Source organism: Pleurodeles waltl, chromosome 4_2, assembly GCF_031143425.1.
Source record: "Pleurodeles waltl isolate 20211129_DDA chromosome 4_2, aPleWal1.hap1.20221129, whole genome shotgun sequence".
Classification (NCBI taxonomy): Eukaryota; Metazoa; Chordata; class Amphibia; order Caudata; family Salamandridae; genus Pleurodeles; species Pleurodeles waltl.
The window spans coordinates 834,101,168-834,119,669 of record NC_090443.1 but is presented as its reverse complement, the minus strand read 5'-3'; the positions used below and the strand labels follow the sequence as shown (position 1 = coordinate 834,119,669).

General features: G+C 41.6%; 1 protein-coding gene across 2 annotated transcripts in view; it reads right to left on the bottom strand.

The window, feature by feature from the left end:
* LOC138293366 (FRAS1-related extracellular matrix protein 1-like) overlaps positions 1–18,192 on the bottom strand; it is an 892,846-nt gene extending 874,654 nt beyond the window's left edge. Inside the window, exon 1 of one of the 2 annotated variants that reach the window (XM_069232561.1) lies at positions 18,116–18,192. The gene's annotated coding sequence lies outside the window, so the exon portion shown is untranslated. Of the gene's footprint in view, positions 1–17,161; positions 17,533–18,115 lie in introns of those variants that run through there. The other variant, XM_069232560.1, reaches the window with a different exon arrangement.
* Positions 18,193–18,502: the final 310 nt, after the last annotated feature.

Genomic DNA, 18,502 nt, shown 5'->3' with positions numbered 1-18,502 from the left:
CGGGTGTGAATCACCTGGGGCTACTGCCCCCACTTTGAGACACCCAGAGGTCAGAGACACCTCAGGAGCCCATAGGGAGCACCTTGCCAGGCCGAAGGCTGGAAGAGAGGCAGTGGATAGCCCAAGACCTAGCTCTTGACACTGACCGCAGTCAGTGGCCTCTGTTGGTTGTTGTTTTTATGGGCAGAGTTTTCCTTAAGTTGGGGAACAGAAGTCTGATTCAAGAAGTCGAATGGACACATCACTTTGTTGGCCATGGTGGTACTGTCTGCCTACTGAGATGCATCTGTGAGATAGTTAAGGCTAGTTTCTGCACCGATGGGGTCCACAAGTGAGGAGAAGGGTTCCCAATGGGCCAGATCAGTGGCTCAAGAAAAGGCAAATAAAGGAAGCCAACTGAATTCAGAAGAAGGGCATAGTACTGACAAGTGCCCCTGCAATAGAGGTCCACTGTCCACGTTTTCTCGCCTAAGCAGGAAAGTCCATCAAGGTATTGCTTAGTCTCCCCTGGCTTTAGGCTGGAGGAGGGTATGCTCAGACCTGCCCTTTCTGCACCATCACCCCCAAATGTTTTGCCTTCCTCTTCCTATTTTGTTGAATTTGTTTTTTGTTGGCCTATGACTCTGCTGATTTTATTACTGCTATCTAGTGAGAAAGCGCTTGTGTGCTCTCCTCAAAACACTGCAACACTAATACGCAATTGGCATATTTAACTTACGTGGACGTCCCAAGAATAGAGGCATTACAAGTGCTGAGGGTCTGTAAATTAAATGCTACTAGGGGGTCTGCAGCACTGATTGTGCCACCCACTTAAGTAGCCCTTTAAACATGCCTCAAGCCCTACATTGCAGAGCCTGTGTGTGAAGTTTAAACTGCCATTTTGACCTGGCAAAATAAACCTTTTGCCAGGCTCAAACCTTCCTTTTTAGTACATTTAAGTCACCCCCTAGGGTAGGCCCCTGACAGTCCGAAGGGCATACATTGCACCCTGCCCTCTTGGCTGTCCAGGACCTACCCTAGGGGTCCCTTAAATGTACTAAAAAGGAAGGTGTGGGCCTGGCAAAAGATTTACCTTGCCATGTTGAAATGGCAGTTTAAAAACTAACTGCACAGACAGACTGCAATGGCAGGCATGAGACATGCTTAAAGTGCTTCTTAAGTGTATTGCACAATCAGTGCTGCAGGCCCTGGGAACAGGTAGTGCCACTTTTACTGGGGCCTTACAAGTAAATTAAGTATGCCAATTGGGTATGAGCCAATGTTACCATGTTTTAAGGATAGAGTAAGGCACTTTTAGCACTGGTTAGTAGTGGTAAAGTGCACAGAGTCCTAAGGCCAATAAAAACGAATTCAGCAAAAAGAGGAGGGCAAAGGCAAGAAAAGTTTGGGGGGGTGACCTTGCGGGGGTGACCTTGCGGAAAGTGCCAAGTTCATTAGGTCTGCTATGACATCTAATATATATTTTAATAATCTCTGTATAACTCACTCTCTATGGTGGTTGACAACTTATGAATTCCTAGAGCTGAGAAAAACAATAGACCTTTGCAATAAATGCATGGAATAACCCAAACTGTAATGCCTTCAGCAAATTAGAGCCGTGGAGCGGTGCACCCAAATGAAGCTACTGGAGCTACAGAGGGGTAAGAACTTGTATACATGCATTGCCTCTTGAGGCACCAGAGGTCAATCATTGGGGATGCACCCCTTCATTAACAATGGAAGGAAGCCAATTATCCACTTCATTCTAAAAAATAAAATTGCCGTCTTCAAGTCTGATGAGAGGTGATCAATAATAGGAACACTAGTATTTTTAATTCGCGATTCAAACCTAATTATGGAGAACTACAGATAAACAAATTAGACTTCTAGATTGAGAATTAAAATTGTGGTGACCCCTTGCTTTAAGCTAGTGGGTTTTTTTCTGGCGTTTAATGCATTTTATATTTCAGAATAAGGAAAACTTGGTGAAACAAAATGACATTTTCAAGTTAGTCGCATTATACATCTTCAACTGTTCTTTGGTGGTATAGCGATCTGCTTCTTTTGACTTGCTCTCTAAGGCGTGACAGTGCTTAAGTTTCCTTCTTTCCTATTGTGTTAGGCAAATGACAATATTCTATAAATGTAGTTGAAAATATACAGGGGTAACTGGAGGAGAGATCTCTCTCTGCTTTCCAAAAGAGCAAACGTATTTGTTTTTGTTAAAGTAAGTACATTTTTGAGCAATCTTAAAAATAGGTTGTGTACGTTTCATTCACAATTAAAAAAAATGTATTGTGATTTATCACTGTCTCTTTTAAGGGCCCGAACCAGACCGGGTCCTGCAGCAGTCACTATAACTTTCTTGGCCTGGGCACGCAGCGTTTTGAAGGAGGGGCTGGATGCTGCAGCAGATGGGACATCGCAGTTTTGCAGTAAGCAGTACAGTGCTTGGGTCTTCCAATATTTCTAATTGACGTACTCACAATCGGAGTCATTGGTATTATTCAAACACCCCATTAGGCATACATTATACGGAAAATTAACATTTAAAAGGAAGGACTAAGCTTGTAAAAGCTACCTTAACATCTTCTTTCCAGAAATGAGCATTAAAGTCAGTGAGTTTTGAGAAGGTAAGAGTTATTCATCCCTGAAGTTTGTTCTTTGACATGGATAATTGAATGAAACAGGCAGGGTTTCTCCAAGGGTGACTAATTCAACAACAGATGGAGCTTTTAGACCTTGTAACTACAACAACACCTGGTCTTTTGGACCACCAAAAAGGACTATAAACGCACAGACAATGAGTAAGAACTAATGTCTAAGCAGAGGATATACAATCTAGTAAACGTTTTAATCTACCTAAAGGGTTGGTGACTAATAGACAAAATAAGCACATAGGCAGTCCAGCCAGGTTAGACTAGTGTATGTCAATGAAGAAGCTAAACAAGGTTAGGAGTTACTAAACCCTTTTAAGCTTCAAAAGTACATTTTGCAGGCTCTGTACTGATTTTACTTAGACCACAACTATATAGGATGTCGAGAAGGTTAATGTAACTGATGTGTACACAGTCAGTGGACAGTCACACACAGTGAGGCTGGTTGGATTGGCTATGTGATAATATGCTCAATGGGAGTTCCACTTTATATCTCTGCAGAAGATAAGGAACAGCTCAAGCAGGAAAAAAGAATTGGGTTAGATTGTGGAAGACTGAGGAAGAAACACTATAGAAAACCAAGATGGCAAGTTGTAGCGCTTATAACATTCACTAGTATTATAAAAACTCAAGAACAGTGTAGAGCAGTGGTTACCAACCTTTTGACTTCTGTGGACCTCCACTTTATCATTACTGGAACCCAAAGACCCCCACTGAATCATCATTATTGGAATCCGGGGACCTCCCACTCCTCATTACTGGAAACCGGGGACCCCAGCCTAAACATTGTCGATGAATTGAAATGCAAAACAATACACAAAGAATACAGAAACAGGCATTCATCAATCACATACACAAATGCTAACACAGTTTATTTAATCTGCAAACAAACATATATAAAAAAAGAAAACATTTAGGCCCGAATTACAACCTTGGCGGGCGGCTTAAGGTTGGACCTCCGGGCGGCCGCCAATGCAGCCGCAGTCCCGCCGCGGCCATTATGAGATCCCCGCTGGGCCGGCGGGCGGAAACTTGGTTTCCGCCTGCCAGCCCAGCAGGGATCTCAGCCACAACATGGGAGCCGGCTCCTAATGGAGCCGGCGGTGTTGCGGCTGTGTGACGGGTGCAGTTGCACCCGTCACGCTTTTCACTGTCTGTATAGCAGACGGTGAAAAGCTCCATGGGGCCGTGGCAGGGGGCCCCGCGACTCCCCTTTCAGCCAGCCTTCTCATGGCGGTTCTTACCACCATGGAAAATCTGGCGGGAGGGGGACTCGTAATCCCCTGAGCAGCACTGCCCTGGAGGATTACTTCCGCCGGGACAAAAGTGGCAGAAAACCGCTGGTCCCGGCGGTGCGACCACGGCGCTTCCGCTGCGGTCGTAATCCCCCATGGAAGCACCGCCACCCTGTTGGCGGTGCTAATGACCCCTTAATTTTAATAGCAAGGCTGGAGCTTTTCTAAATTCAATTGAAGCCACACATTGTCCATACTGTATTTTGTTTGATGAATCTGCACTCTGAGGATACTAATTCATTCCTCGACATCTACAGTGCGTTTTAAAATGCTCAGATGTACATTTAACCTCTTTATTTATATACATTTTATTTATCTGCTAATATTATTTAATTTTCTACAGTTTAGGAATCACTGGTTTAGAGCCCACATTTCCTGTGCCATTGTAGCGAAATGGCTTAATTCCAAACCAGTTATAAGAAAATATTACTTCTAAGCCTATATCTTGTCCCTGCTTCACCCCTACGTTGAGCTTCACAGTGAGAAACTGGCAATCAATGGATTCAGCAGCCATGGACTATAGGTGATCACAACATGTTAGTAATGTTTTTTTTGGTCTACTTATGCAGTTCCTTGTGTGCTCACTGCACCCTGAGGCTCGTGCTACAAGTCACAGATTAATTTATGCCACGTTATACCTGTGCGGACTTTCGGTATTACAGCTAAGGCATGATTTTAATTGTCCTTATGATGATCCTATAATTGTACAGGGATTGAATTGCTGTCGACTTAGATACACTGACCCTGACCAACTGTGTCATTTCTTTTGGGTGCAGATGTGTTATGCTTTATGAAATTGTGACTACAGAATGTCATGATTTGTGTCACACAAATATGCCTGAGTTGTTAAGTTATTTCCTGTTTGCTGCCGGCCCTGTGGAGGTCCTTACCTCCACAGATTTTCCTAAGATTTTTCAATAAAATACCGATTTTAATAAGGGATAGTACCATTGTTCTGAGTTTATGACTCATTATAGGTTGTCTGAAGGGACCTTTTGTTTCTTTAAAATTACACCTCACAGATTAATCGTGACCTGGCAGAACTATTTCAAAGGCTGCTTGCTTCCAGATATAGAGGAGTATGGCCATTGTGTTTGAGGGAGATTACTCGCATTGGCCAGTTTGACTGACTGATATGAACTATGTTGATAATCTTCTGTAATGAGAAACACAAGCTTAAAAAAAAGCATTGGCAAAGCCAGCGGGACTCGTGCTGGCAGCCAGCCTTTTGGCTATACTTGTTTTGCCATGGTTTTTAACAAACTTTACTGTTTGGTAAGCTGCTGGGCCATTGTTAATCTGAACAAGAAGCATTTGCTATAAGCACAAATGTTTTTTTGGTCTCAAAATTACCATTGTACTTCCTGGCACGTAAGGAACCACTTGGCTTGTGGATGTGCTCCTTGTGAAAGGGCAGCATGCTATAACTTGAAATTAAATCAGCCAATCAGTGACGTGGGCTTATGTATTGCCCTGCATGCTGGGGTGGGTGGAAGAACAATGTGAATGACGCAACTACAGAACAATGGATGAAGTGTGGCAGAAAGCCCCTGTAAGTAACTATGGTCTAAATTTTGGTAACATTTAAAGTTCTTGATTAACAGACACCTAAAAAAGACAATCAGTCTGGCATTGTCTGCCAGCCTTCTGCCTTTAAAAAAAAAAGGCAAAGAAAGAAAAAAGCAAAAGGAAAAGAATGCAAGAAAGGAAAGGGAGAGAAAACAAGAAGGAAAAGGGAAAGAAAGCAAGAATAAAATAGGTGAAAGGGAAAGAAAGCAAGAAAGAAAGCAGGAAAGGGGAAGAATGGGAGAAAGAAAGCAGGAAAGGGGGAAGAAAGAAAGAAAGGATGAAAGCAATAAGAAAAGAAAGATGAAAAGAATAACTTAGTATGGAGCAGCTTCTACTCGACAACAGTCTCATATGCGGGGAAATAGCAGCAGTCAGATAAAAGCCACCCCAAAAGGAATTTACAACAGCATTGGCAGAAGACAGGAACTGATGAAGAAGGAGTGTCCCCTGTGCTCACATCAGAAGCATTATGCTACCATAACTGGATCTAAACACAAAGGCAACACTAAAGTAATAATGAAGTAAAAACATACTCAATAAAACTAAACAGAACTACACTGTGTACAGATGTGCTCCTTGTGAAAGAGTTAAATGCAGTCGCTCAAAGTGAAGTTAACCACTGGCTTCAGTAGGCTGACTCATTGCCCCATGCTAAATACTGAAGTGGATGGAAGCAAAATATGAATGGCACAACAAAAGACTAATAGTGAGGCCACTGAAAGCCCCTTTGAATAAGTATAGTATTATACATACAACTTTAGTAAAATCAAAAGATCGTGGTTTATGGAAGACCTAAAAAGATTAAGTACTGCTCCTAAGAGACAAGGAATAACCACAATATCGTGTAACCCTGGATGCAAGCATTTCAGTAGTAATTCACTAGTGTGTATTTAGTGACTTTGTAATGAATGGAATATATCCAGAAATGATTTGTTGCTTTCTGAGCTTAGAACTCTGTGTGCACTTCATAGATGAAGTGCAATATAACTTTTGGTGTTGCTTGTTATCTCATGCAGAAGGGACGTTTTTAGTCTGAGGTCATCTTTTTTGGATTGCGATGAATGTTTTACATAAGTTTACACCCCCATTCAAAATAGTTACGTTTCAGCTGAAAACAATGGAACACTCCTCATGTGCAAAGAAACTAGTAACCTCATCAGTTAAGAAGCATTGGCAAACACATTTGCATGGCATTTTGTAAGGGTTGATAACTAGTAATGTCAATAAACATGAGTTTCTGTACAACGACAAACAACATCTCATTCATCAGTACACATCTTACCAGCTTTCAGTTTATGTTTTACTCTTATTGAGGCTCTGTGGTCTGTGGGCATTGGTACTTAATCTGGTATGACGTGTCTCCTTCTGAATGTATCCCACCTGTTCCCTTTGGTACAATGTGGGATATGGCACCTCTCTAAACTGCTAATGGAAGAAAGTGGGTTAATCCTTTGGAAATAGGGCCCCTTAGCAAATTACTAAATACACTCTGCTTAGATCTCAATGCAAGGCTGAGATACACTCTGTTCAAACCTTGGTAGCTATGGCATGGCAGACAAATTACTAGAGAAATGTGTTTAGAAAAATGTGGAAATGTTTCATGAGCAAAAATCAGATAAGGTGAACTGGAAATATGAACTTATCCATTATTAAGGCAAAATACACAGCAAAAACTAAAATATCCTTGAAAAATAACAGTATGATGTTTACCAGGACTTGTGTGTGATTTCAGGCCAACCACTGTGAAGCAGAGGTCAGATACATGAAGCGGATCATCCCAGTGAAAGTTTTTTACCTTACGACTTATACTTTGAAATAAATTAAAATCAGTCAGTAGTCCAAGACTGAAGCAGGCGAAGGTCCTTTGAATTCAAATACATGATTCTCAAGATCCCCCTGAAGCAATTGGATTTGGCATCAAAAGCTGGATTTATTTAACACTTAAGTAGCTTCATAATGGGATGGATTTGTTGCCTCGCCCTGATCACAGGTTTCACCATAAAAATTTGTCACATTTTGGGAAGCCAAAATCCTTCAGAAGGGCAAAGCTGGAGGCTGTAGCTGGGCAGGGCTACCCGAGTTTACATACCTTTTCCAGAAGCTCCCACCTGACCTGTTCTGCATTATAACAAGCTGTAAGTAGGACAAGCCTGTTTTCTAGACTGCCTTAGCCCCCTTTTCCATTCTTCTGGAGTTCAAACAAAGACTACATTACACTTTTCTGCAACTCCTTAGAAGGTTCCATCTGGTCACTCCAGGAGCCTACAGGTGTCCTCAGGGAAGGCTTCTAGGCACTAAGAGTCTGTTTAACCAGGGCTCCTGAAGGATCTAGTGCTCTCTAGTCAGCTAGACGTCAGAGGAGTCAAGAGTACTTCTGCTTTTTGTGTCACTGGAGCAGACAAACAGAAGGCCGCCACCTTGCCTTGAAGAGTATTTTCACTCCCTGGATAACAGGCAGAAATCTCCTTTTAGTCCACATGACCTTCTTCTACAGGTATAGTCTTCTAAGGTCCAGGAATGTTTCTGAGAAGGTGGTGATGAAGTACCAGTCTTATCATGTGCACTAGCCAATGATTGGAGAATGTCCCTTTTCAATCCTGTCTACTTTCCCACCCTATACCCTCCATTCATTCACAGCACTTCCTCTTTGCCTTACTGCACAAATACCCTGGAGCCTTAATTTCGTGATGGCTGGACTCGTTTTCCTTCTAGAGGAGCTTCAGGCAGACCCCAAGTCACTCCCCTACTTTGAGGAGCCCTTCTCTTCTCTGTCATGGTCAGACTTGGTTCTCTCTCTTGCTGGGATTGGAGCTAAGGGTTCTAGGAAAGCTCTGGGAATCAGCCTATTTGGAATAGGAGCAGCTCCATTTCGCATCTTCAAGAGGTAGTACTAAGGATGCTCCTGGTCTGCAAATAGTTCCTGACACCACCCTGGTGGCTACTATTTGCTATTTTTTACAATACTCCTGTCTTCCTTGGGACATAGGGCAAGCCATTGTTCTACGGAAAGAAAGATTCCTAACTCCAGCCAGGAGTGTACATGCAGCCTCTGGAGGCGAGTGAGTGGCCCATGAGGTTCTAATCCAGTTTTGACTCAGGAAATACAAAGTATATTTTTATAAACTCACTTTCCTACTAAAGGTATCAATAACATGATTTCACCTTTAAATTTGACCTGTAAAGTTAAATGGAAAATAACTTTAAATTATTTTTCTATTATTTTTTTAATCACTCCTATGCCTTACTAATGGAAAAATAGAGCTGACTCTATCCAGTAGGAATAACGTTTACGACTTCAGATATTATGAGGGCTCCAGGTTCAAACATATATTGCATCATTTTTTCATATATTACTCTCTGCCCTGTGGATTCAACAAGGCGCTCTTTAGGGCAACTTAGCAATAATTAAAAATAGGTTTTATGATATGGTAAAGGCACTTTTCCTTCCCATTAGCTACTGAAGTGTCTTTAAATTGTAGCCCAGCCACAGCGCTTTGGTGCTGCTGGCAGCAATGCAATTTTATCATACATTTGGGTTATATAAATACACACTTCAGTCTGCATCTGACATTTAACCCCCATGCCATTGATTAATTTTCTGTGCTAGTTACTACTGCTTTATGGGAAAGATAAATAAACAAAATAGGGCAATCCAATGTATATGCTATATAACTATGTAATATGAAATAGGGTAATCCAATGTATATGTTTTAGGGAAAAGCACAAGAACTATACTACTGTTTAGCAGTGGTAAAGGGACATGAGAACTGCAGCCAGCAAAATGAGACAAGAACAAAACCGGTTCCATGACAAAAATGGTCAACTTTATTACAGTTTTACTTTGTCATGTTTATAGAGTCTTTTCAAACCTTCAGTGTTGAAATATGCCACTAACAAAAAATACAATCATAGTTAGAAGTCTATTGTCCTGCCTTCAATAAATAGCGACTCAACATGAAGTTTTTAATTTGGCAACAGTAGCTCACTAATAACCACAAAAGTATCAGCCTGTATCTAAAGGTTGAACTTGTGCAGGCACTGGATCCAAAGCTACATAATTGTTGTGTAGTATTGGAAGCATGTAGGATTAGCACCATGTGCAAAACAAGCGCCCAGACAGGAGGAATCACTGTGTGGTTATTTGCTATTGCATTATCTTTTCTGTTAAACAGGGGTACTCGGGCAACAAGCAGTGCATTTTATCTTGCCTGCCTGAAGGGTTGAAGAACAGTGATGCATTGACAGAGTCTTTGGTTCCAGTAGGCATGAATTATGTGTACTAAACATACGTTTTAGTGGCTTCCTGGATCCACAAGGGCACATGTTTCCTACTCACCCACTTCCTTTGGCTTCATTCATCCATATTTCATTGATATTTCATTCATATTGTAAGTGTTCTTGACTTACCAGCAAGGATCAGAGGTGATTGGTAAAGAATGTTCAACTTTAACCACAGGCTACAGAAAAATCAGTCCTGGTGAATCTTGCATTTTCTGCTCTTAAGCATGGATGTGCCCCCAAAATGATTTAAATAAACTGGGCCTTCAGGGGAATATAGTTGCTAGCATTAGAATATATTCCTGTGAAATGTTTTCATCTCGTAAAACTTACTAAAAAGAAGCGAGAAAGGGATTCAAAGGACTCAACAGGTATAGCACTGTTGCTTGAGGTACCGGTTTGAATTAGGAATCCCTGTTATAATTAGTCCATTTGAACAAATATTAGTCTGAATGATTTTTCTTTTTTTTTTTTTTTTTTTAACAAGGAAAGAAAGAAATCTGCTAGAAGCAAATAAATATATACAGATCTGCGAAGGATAAAGAGATTTTGTGGAGAGGGTCTTAAGTTTTCATCCATTTTACTTAAAGTCTCTGAAGTAGGACCGTCGGGTGTTTCAATTATGGGGTGGAATATTTGCATTTCAAACATTTCTGTAAGTAACATTGAGCTCCAGGAAATACCTAACCCAATATAATCATGGCATTTTGAGTAAACGTATTATGCTACATTGTTGAGCCATTTGAATTTTGAAATCTATATCTCAATGCTTTGGGTTTCACAAGATAATTAGATAGATCTGTACCAGAAATCATATTCCAGCAAACACGTTTTAAACATACACTGGACTAATGCCCTCAGGTTGTAACTCTCTTGAAATCCTAAAACTAAGTAAAATAAAATTATGAAGCAACACAAGTATCTGAATAGGAGAAGCTATATTTACTATTTCAGGAGAGATAAAAATAATATCCATGGTGCAGTCCGCCTTATGGGATCAATGAATCTCTGAATCTCACATTGGCTAGGCCCAAAGAATGGATGCTTCCAAAAGATTTAATGCTTTCTAAAAAAAAAAAAAAAAAAAAAAAAAGAAGGCCATAATTGAATCCCTTGTTTACCTTCTGGTCCACAGTTTAAAATATATGCATGCCAACCGCTTTTTAAATTGCCTATTTTAATGTATGAATAGATCTAAACAAACAAAGTCAAAAGAGGAAGTAGGGCACGGACAATGTAGGATGATTCCTACTGTGAATGGCTTATGTTTTAGATTAACAGTCAAACCTCACGACAATGTAGACACTCCTGAAGTTGCACATTGAAAGGGACTCGCCTTACTGAGAAGGGAACAGAGCAATCAGAATGCACCTACAAGTTGGTTGTAGAATTGAGAAAGGGTAGGGAAAAGCCCTTTCTGTACAGATGCATCTCCAACTATTCAGATACAACTGTTACATCAAAAACAATAAATAATCTCCCAGTTAGACTGATTTCTCTTTATTGACTCCCATTGTATTTGAAGTATCATCTTTTCTCGGTGGGTAAATAATGAAGGAATACCTTGAGCACCCAGGGAAAATGCTAATTTGCAGTGATGGTACTCTCGTGTGCGGGTGTCTGAAGTGCTTTATATAGTTATTTTTACATTTATTTATAGGTGCTTGTTATAATACATTTACTGAAGTTTCTTGGTGTAATTTAGTTTGATCAGAGAACGAACCAGGTTAACGTTTTACTTCGATGTAAACAATCATGTTTTTCAGACTTGTCAAACTTCTCTTATGTTAATTTCCACTCATGTTTAAGGGGGCGCATATGACAGAGCTTCTATTGTGATTCCTGAATTTCTCTTACACCACCAATTAGCTTGGAGTAGCACATTATCAATTGAGATGCCAGCCTTAAACTTTGTCTTACTTGATACCCATTGAATCTTTCTGCTAAACACCTAAGTGATTGTGCAAAAACTTTTTGGCATCCTAGGATCATATATTTAACATCACGTCTTTGTGCCACTGGTAGTCAGTGGAACAATTCTAGCGATGGTGGCAGTTCAAATTAACCTACTCCCAGCGCTAAAGTTGCTGTGACAAAAATCCTGTAGGGCATCCTCTTTACTTCACCCCACTGTCCCTGTACCTATCAATAGTTTCCATATTCAAAGCATAATGGTATAAATGGATTCACTTTTCTAACTGGAAAAATGAAAACACCATGCCAGTATTGTAAGGTTTATGGAGACATCTACTCTGCTGTTTGCGTACATTGGCAACACAAGATTCTATACGGTTGAAGCAGACTGCGGAGAGCTGCCCTCTGCCTTTGGCCTCAACTAGCCAACAAATGGATAATATATAGGGTTCCTGATTTTGTTGTTACTGATTTTTACAGATAAATAAAGACAGAAAACAAACTATTTCTTTTCCTGATTGTATTTATTCTTAAATACAGGGCAATACGGAAACTAGGCCTTCTTTGCATAATTTGTTCTACTGTTCGTCATGAATGCCAGGTCAGTAGGGGTAAAGAATGAGAGGTAATGAGATGGAAGAAAGACAATAGATTTCCTAAGTAAGCCTAATTAAGTGCAGATTTACAGTTATTTATGCTATTCTACAATCCAAATGATGCTATTGCACTGTATACTACTGAAACCTTTTAGACATTCAAGTGAGTATACATTTGTCATTTAAATAAATGTGGAAAATACCCATTGCAGCTTCATTTATACAGTAAATACAAAATAAAAATGGATAAATACAGAAAAATGAGCAAAAAATAAATATGGATAAATCCAGATGAAAATGTTGAAAAAATAAATATTATAAAACCGGGGAGCCCTAATAATAGGGCTGTTAAGAATACCTCCATTTTGCTCATTTTCCGCTCAGAGAAGACGTGTAAAATCAATACAATCCAGTGGTTAAAAATCGATCCAAAAATATGCTTAACAAGCCAGAATTATCCATATAACTGCCCACTTCCACAACTGTGACAGCACAGTCACTGAACCAATTGTAATGGAAGATCTGTGAAGAGTCTAATCGTACATAGAGCATGAATGCATGTACATAATACACTGATTCAGTACACTCTAAATTGTGCTGCAGCTCATAATATTGCTGAGGTGGAATATTGGGTAAAAGAACAATAGGTTGGAATGTTCCCCCGAATGAGGGCTAGTGGTCAGACTTAGTGCAAGCATTTCTCCCATCACCTTTTGTGTTTTTGATGTCCTGCCCTAAGTGGAAAAGGTATGCCCAAACATGGGTACCTTGCTCAATGTTCCACTGGTACCAAGCTACACCTGACTGATAAGTCCCAATTGGGTTACTTGTGTTCTGGTTCAAGAAAGAGCTTGCTTGGCAGCCTGGGCTGAACTATTCCTATTGGAGCAAGGTCAATACTGATTTGTATGTGGCTGGGTCCAAACTGAGGTGGCATGATGGGCAAAAGAACGATGGGTTGCAATGGTACCCAGAGAGATTACCAGTGGTTAGACTTATTGAAAGCATTCCTCCTATCACCTATTGTGTGTTTGAAGGCTCTGAGACTTCTACAGCCCTCATACATTTCTGCAAATTAGGGAACCAGGGAAAGGCATGGTTCTGGAGCTTGTAGGAAGTCCAGCCCAGCAAGCAGTCCTTCCACTTCCAGTCCCCATCTTCTAGTTCTTTTTTTCTGGTAGTGGAGAATGGAGGATGATGTAAGAAAGGCTGAGCTGCTCCTCCATTTACCTTCCCACTTCCCTTCCGACCCTCAGAAAAACTGGATTGGGCCTGTGAACGAGGCATGGAACGCAATCAATGTCCTTAGTCTCACGTCTAGCTCTGCCCTCTGGCCTGATCTGGCAGAAAGAGCGTGGGCGAGGCTAGAAAGTCCATCCTCATCCCATAGGTAGGCACATAACATTACATGTGACATCTTATGCATATCAGTCAAACAGTCTTGGCTGCTTTCTTTGGAAGTTTGCCACTGCTGAGAAGGGATGGGGAAACACCAACTCCATCCCAGTAACCCCATCTCTAAAAGGATATTCCCCAATTTAGGGGGCAAAAAATAAAAGAAAAAGGGCGCCTGGACATGGTGGAAAACAAAACTGGCGAGCCTCTGTATACATGTTCTAAAAACGTAACAGAAATCACAAGTTGGCAACACCCTCTAAACCTATATGCTTCCACATACCCACACACCTACATAGGCATGCATGCACATGCATGGTGATATAAGATCATGCCTGGACCACCATCCATGCACTCATCTGCTACATAATGCAAGTGCCATTTTCTTTAAAAATTATGATTCAAGAGTGCTAATTATTATTTTTTTTAAATGTGATTTGACTAGTGCGAAAGCGCTAAAAAAAGAATTAAAATGAGAAGCGGGTTGGGAGGACAGAACTGTGAGTAGGCAGGGGCAAGGGAGCAACAAAGGCATTTGAGAATGGGCCTGGGAAGGCCCAAAAATAAAACAATAGGGAGTGGAAGTAAAAGCAATGGACAAGCTTGGCTTGAGGGAGCCACATGTAGCACGTAGGGGAGTTGGTGGATGTTGGAGGAGAGAAGCATCACATGATGAACAGAGCTAGAAAACACACACAATCTCATGGAGAGCTGAAAGAAAAATATAGAAAGTAGTTCCCTAATTGTGAATAATAAAATTATACAAGTAATCCAGTTAAAAGGGTGGTAAAAAAGACTACGTTCCAGGGGTTGCACATGCAGAAGACAGGGAGGGACAAACATACGATGGAAAAAAAGCTACTGATTAAAATGAAAACCGGTCAGAGTGACAACAAAGGCAACCACTGCTAAGCAATGGGTCGGTTGAAGTGCACACAAGGTTTTTAGTGTAGTCCATAACAGGCGTTTGCCTACCAGACAGCTAAACACTGTCCAGTAGGCGAGAACATAAAAATTCAAGAACTAACAAAAAAGACACAACAAAGCAACACGCACATGAGCATCATGATGTCATGTGGCCATCTGATTCAGTAGGAGTACAAATGGTGACTTATACATGCAAAACTACGTGTATGCTTACTGAATGACGCGATGTCCATTTTATCTATTTACTTACCAATCCAAGATGGCTGGTGCCGCCTAAGACAATAAGTAAAAAGATATTAACTTTAAGTTATGCAAAAGTGCATTTGTTGAAGTGAAGTGTCCCAGCACCTTATGAGAGCTGTCAGGTCCTCGAAAAAAAGTGAAAAAGAAATTATTTTGTAATGGACCATGAGAGGAGGGGTAGCAACTACGGAGATGGTGTAGGGAGCACATTGGCAAAACAAAGTGACATGAGCAGGGAGCAACATCGGGTGATCATTAAGCCATGAGAGGAGGATAAAAAAAAAAGCTGGGGTAGCGGAGAAGGGAGCAACAAGGTGTTTGTGAGGTAAGGCTGTACATCTAATGGCAAAGCAGAACATGAGGGAGAGGAAAAGCAGATGGAAGGGGAGCAACACAAAATGTGAAGAGAGAAACAGCATATGTGGGAGAGAAAGGAAAAGACACACTGATGAAATGTTACCAGTCAAGGCAAAAAAAAGTCCCTTTAAAAGAGCAGTGGGAGGACACAGATCAGCCAATCAAAAGAATGCTAAGAAGGATATGCACCAGGGGAGGACAAACACAAAAAGAGAAAGGAAAACCATGGAAGCAGCAGCACTAGAAGAAGCGTGATAATATAGACAAAAAGTGAAAGGAGTGAGCAGTCTCTAAGCCCACTATCAGTTTTTGGTACATTCCATAAAAGGTGTTCAGCAACCAGGCAGCTTACGTTATCTGACAGGCATGATTTTTTGGACGGGAGAGATCAAAATTATTTGGTAATTCCAAATGTTAACCAAAACAAAAACATCGCTTTGTCCGTGCAGGCCACTTTCACACAAAACAAGGTATAATGTTGAAAATCGTAACATTTATCAAAAAGCTAAATATGTTTTTTCGTCCCGGGCACTCACCAACAGCTAGAGTTAAGGCGTGGCGACCGTTTTAGCAACAAAATAAAATCTGTAACTGCGAAAAACAGCATAAAGAGGTACACGGTCTGACAAAGATAATACCATGGAATCCTGATTCCGACTACTTTACATACTGCCTAGAATATTCTGACACGGAATATCCAAACGGGTTCATACAATAAAGATTTCACTTTGTTTAAAGGTGTCACACTGGTACTTCCGCGAGAAATATAGTTGCCAAGGGGCTCACTCCTTGTGCATCATCTCGGGCTAATTTTGAATTTTTAGCTAGCTGAGCCTAATTTTCTGGGATTTGTAAATTTGATTTGCCTTTACATGCCCGTCAGGCCCCCAAGTGAATCAGTAGCGTAACAAAGGCCCCCCGCCCTCCAGGGAGCCCCCTCAGCACAGTACCCTTTCCTGGAGCCTCTGAATGCGTTGCGTGGGCTCATGTAATTTGCAGGGGTGCCTCATCAAGTTTCGTTACGCCAGTTAAATGAATGCATGGTATCCCCCCACAGAAATCAGGGATGTAAAATCCTGATGAAAAGTGTGGGGGGGGATGTCGGAAGCGGAGCGGTTCGTAAACATTTAGCTACCGCAACGCCTACAGGTGATTGGGTGCTATCTGTGTAATACAAAGCCAGGACCACAAGAGGCCATTAAATGAGAGCAACAGTACTACTAGGTGGCAGTACTTAAGTCCACAAAAATATTACATTCGCCAAAAGAACGGAACCCCTATTAAACATATATAATTGGAAATATTCGCCCTAGTGACAAGCTGCCCTGACAACACCAGAGTAGGACTGGGGCAGAAATAGGACCAGGCCGAAAAATAAAAGTGGCACCATTAGTAAATTAGATGCCAAAAAAGTGGGCCATGTTTGCAATTTGGAACAGCTTTGGACTTGTAAATACACACTATAAGTGTTTTGCGAGTTGTGGAAGACTATGTATTTGAGGCAATACATGTTTTTAAATTAGTACAAACGGTCGCCGCAGCCCATAAAAAACAAAGCCCACAAGCTACCCAAAAAGTGGCTCACACAGGGTCCCGTCGGACCCGCCCATTGGGCTGTGCTGCCTTATCGCCCTATAGGCCTGTCCTATCCTGGCCATCATTACATGTACAACAACAAAAAAACGCAGCCGGGAAGTTTGTAAAAATTCGGAGACTTTTCACAATCGTGCTTTCTTTCCGCCTGTCAGATCGTTTGTACGCTAGTCTCGCTCCAAACCAAGGCTATGTGAAACCGTTGTGAACATTTCGTGCTAGAAAGAACGCCGCCTTTAGGTTTTAAAGTGAGATTTGGCTGAAACACGCGAACACCTGAAACGTATTCTGTTCCCTTTGCATCCACACCTGTTTTAGGGAAACCGGACACAACCAAACGTGAAAATCAAAGCCATACCTGATGCAGTGGAGCCCTGGCTTTCTTTCGGGTCCGATTTTGCTGTGTTAGGGGAGCGGATGTTTTTTAAGCGCTCTCGTAAATTCCATTGACGTCCCTTCACTCCATGAACATCTGACGCCCTCCCCGAGAAAAGACAATAGAACAAACAGCGAGGTCGCCCGTCGGCCCCCGTCTTGAGCAGTCGAGAATTAAATGCAGGAAACTCGAACTCTTCCGCCTCAGACTACCCGGTGGTTGCAGATGTTACTGGTTGAGTGAGACAGCAGTCCCCAGCTCCCAGGACAGATTCCAATCGAGGAACTAGGAAAAGCCACCCGATGCTGTCAGATGTGCATTCTGAAGTCAGGAAAAAAAAGTTTGGGCCGCCAGGAATGCGCGGCCTGGATTAGGCTTTCTGTGTAATTAAACTGTCACGACGTAGTGACTCCTCATTGACCTGCTGATGATGGTGTGCGATACGTTGGAGAGTTAAACACAAAGACACCTTCACATGCAGAGGCTTGTCAATTCCTGTGCAGGAAAACCGTCGCCTTTCCATGATTGTTTTTCAATTGTGCAGATTGTGATCTCGTCGAGCCCACAGTTTCACAATAGAGACAATTTACCTCATGGACATTTTTCCCGCGGTTTTCGTGATAGGGGTGAACAGTAAAGACCTCAAATCAACGCTGGACTGACGTCAGATATGCCGCATGGGAGCAGTGCAAGCGTTTATATATACCCGGTACACATTTTTCGGCTCCATATCGTTTTAAAAATTAGCATGTTCCTTTATCCCGTAAAACATGTCCGTCTTTCATACCTACGCGCATGCATGATTAGGCAATCATCAACTGTTTCAATATTGCATCTTTTTAATACAAGCCGGTGTTTAGGCTATGAGTAGTGGATCGCCTTGTTTCTGGTTGCGTTTATACTCACACACGTGTATCCCTATCGATAAGTTCTTACCTGTTATGGCATGTGCGGGACCCAGTCTAAGCAATGGAGTGTACGGCGTCAGTGGTGGAGGTCAGGTGGTATACCACATGCTTCTAGTGACGCAAGAACAACCATGTTCACCCGAAACAAGCGGGCAAAGTAATATTAAGAATGCACCTCCACGATCAAATAATATCAGGGTGATGTGCTCAATCGCCTCCCAATCGAAGAAACCGCTTCTCAGGGTGCTTTTTTAAAGGGGGGATTTCTTGCCCAGGAGAGACTTTCTACCTACCACCATCTACTTGGGAGAGCACAGTTGCACACTGCGTTCCCCTGCAGGAGTCAGGAGAAGTGAAACTAGTCCCTCTTTTAAAAATGTTTCAAAAATAAAAATGCTATTTTTGGCCAACAAGG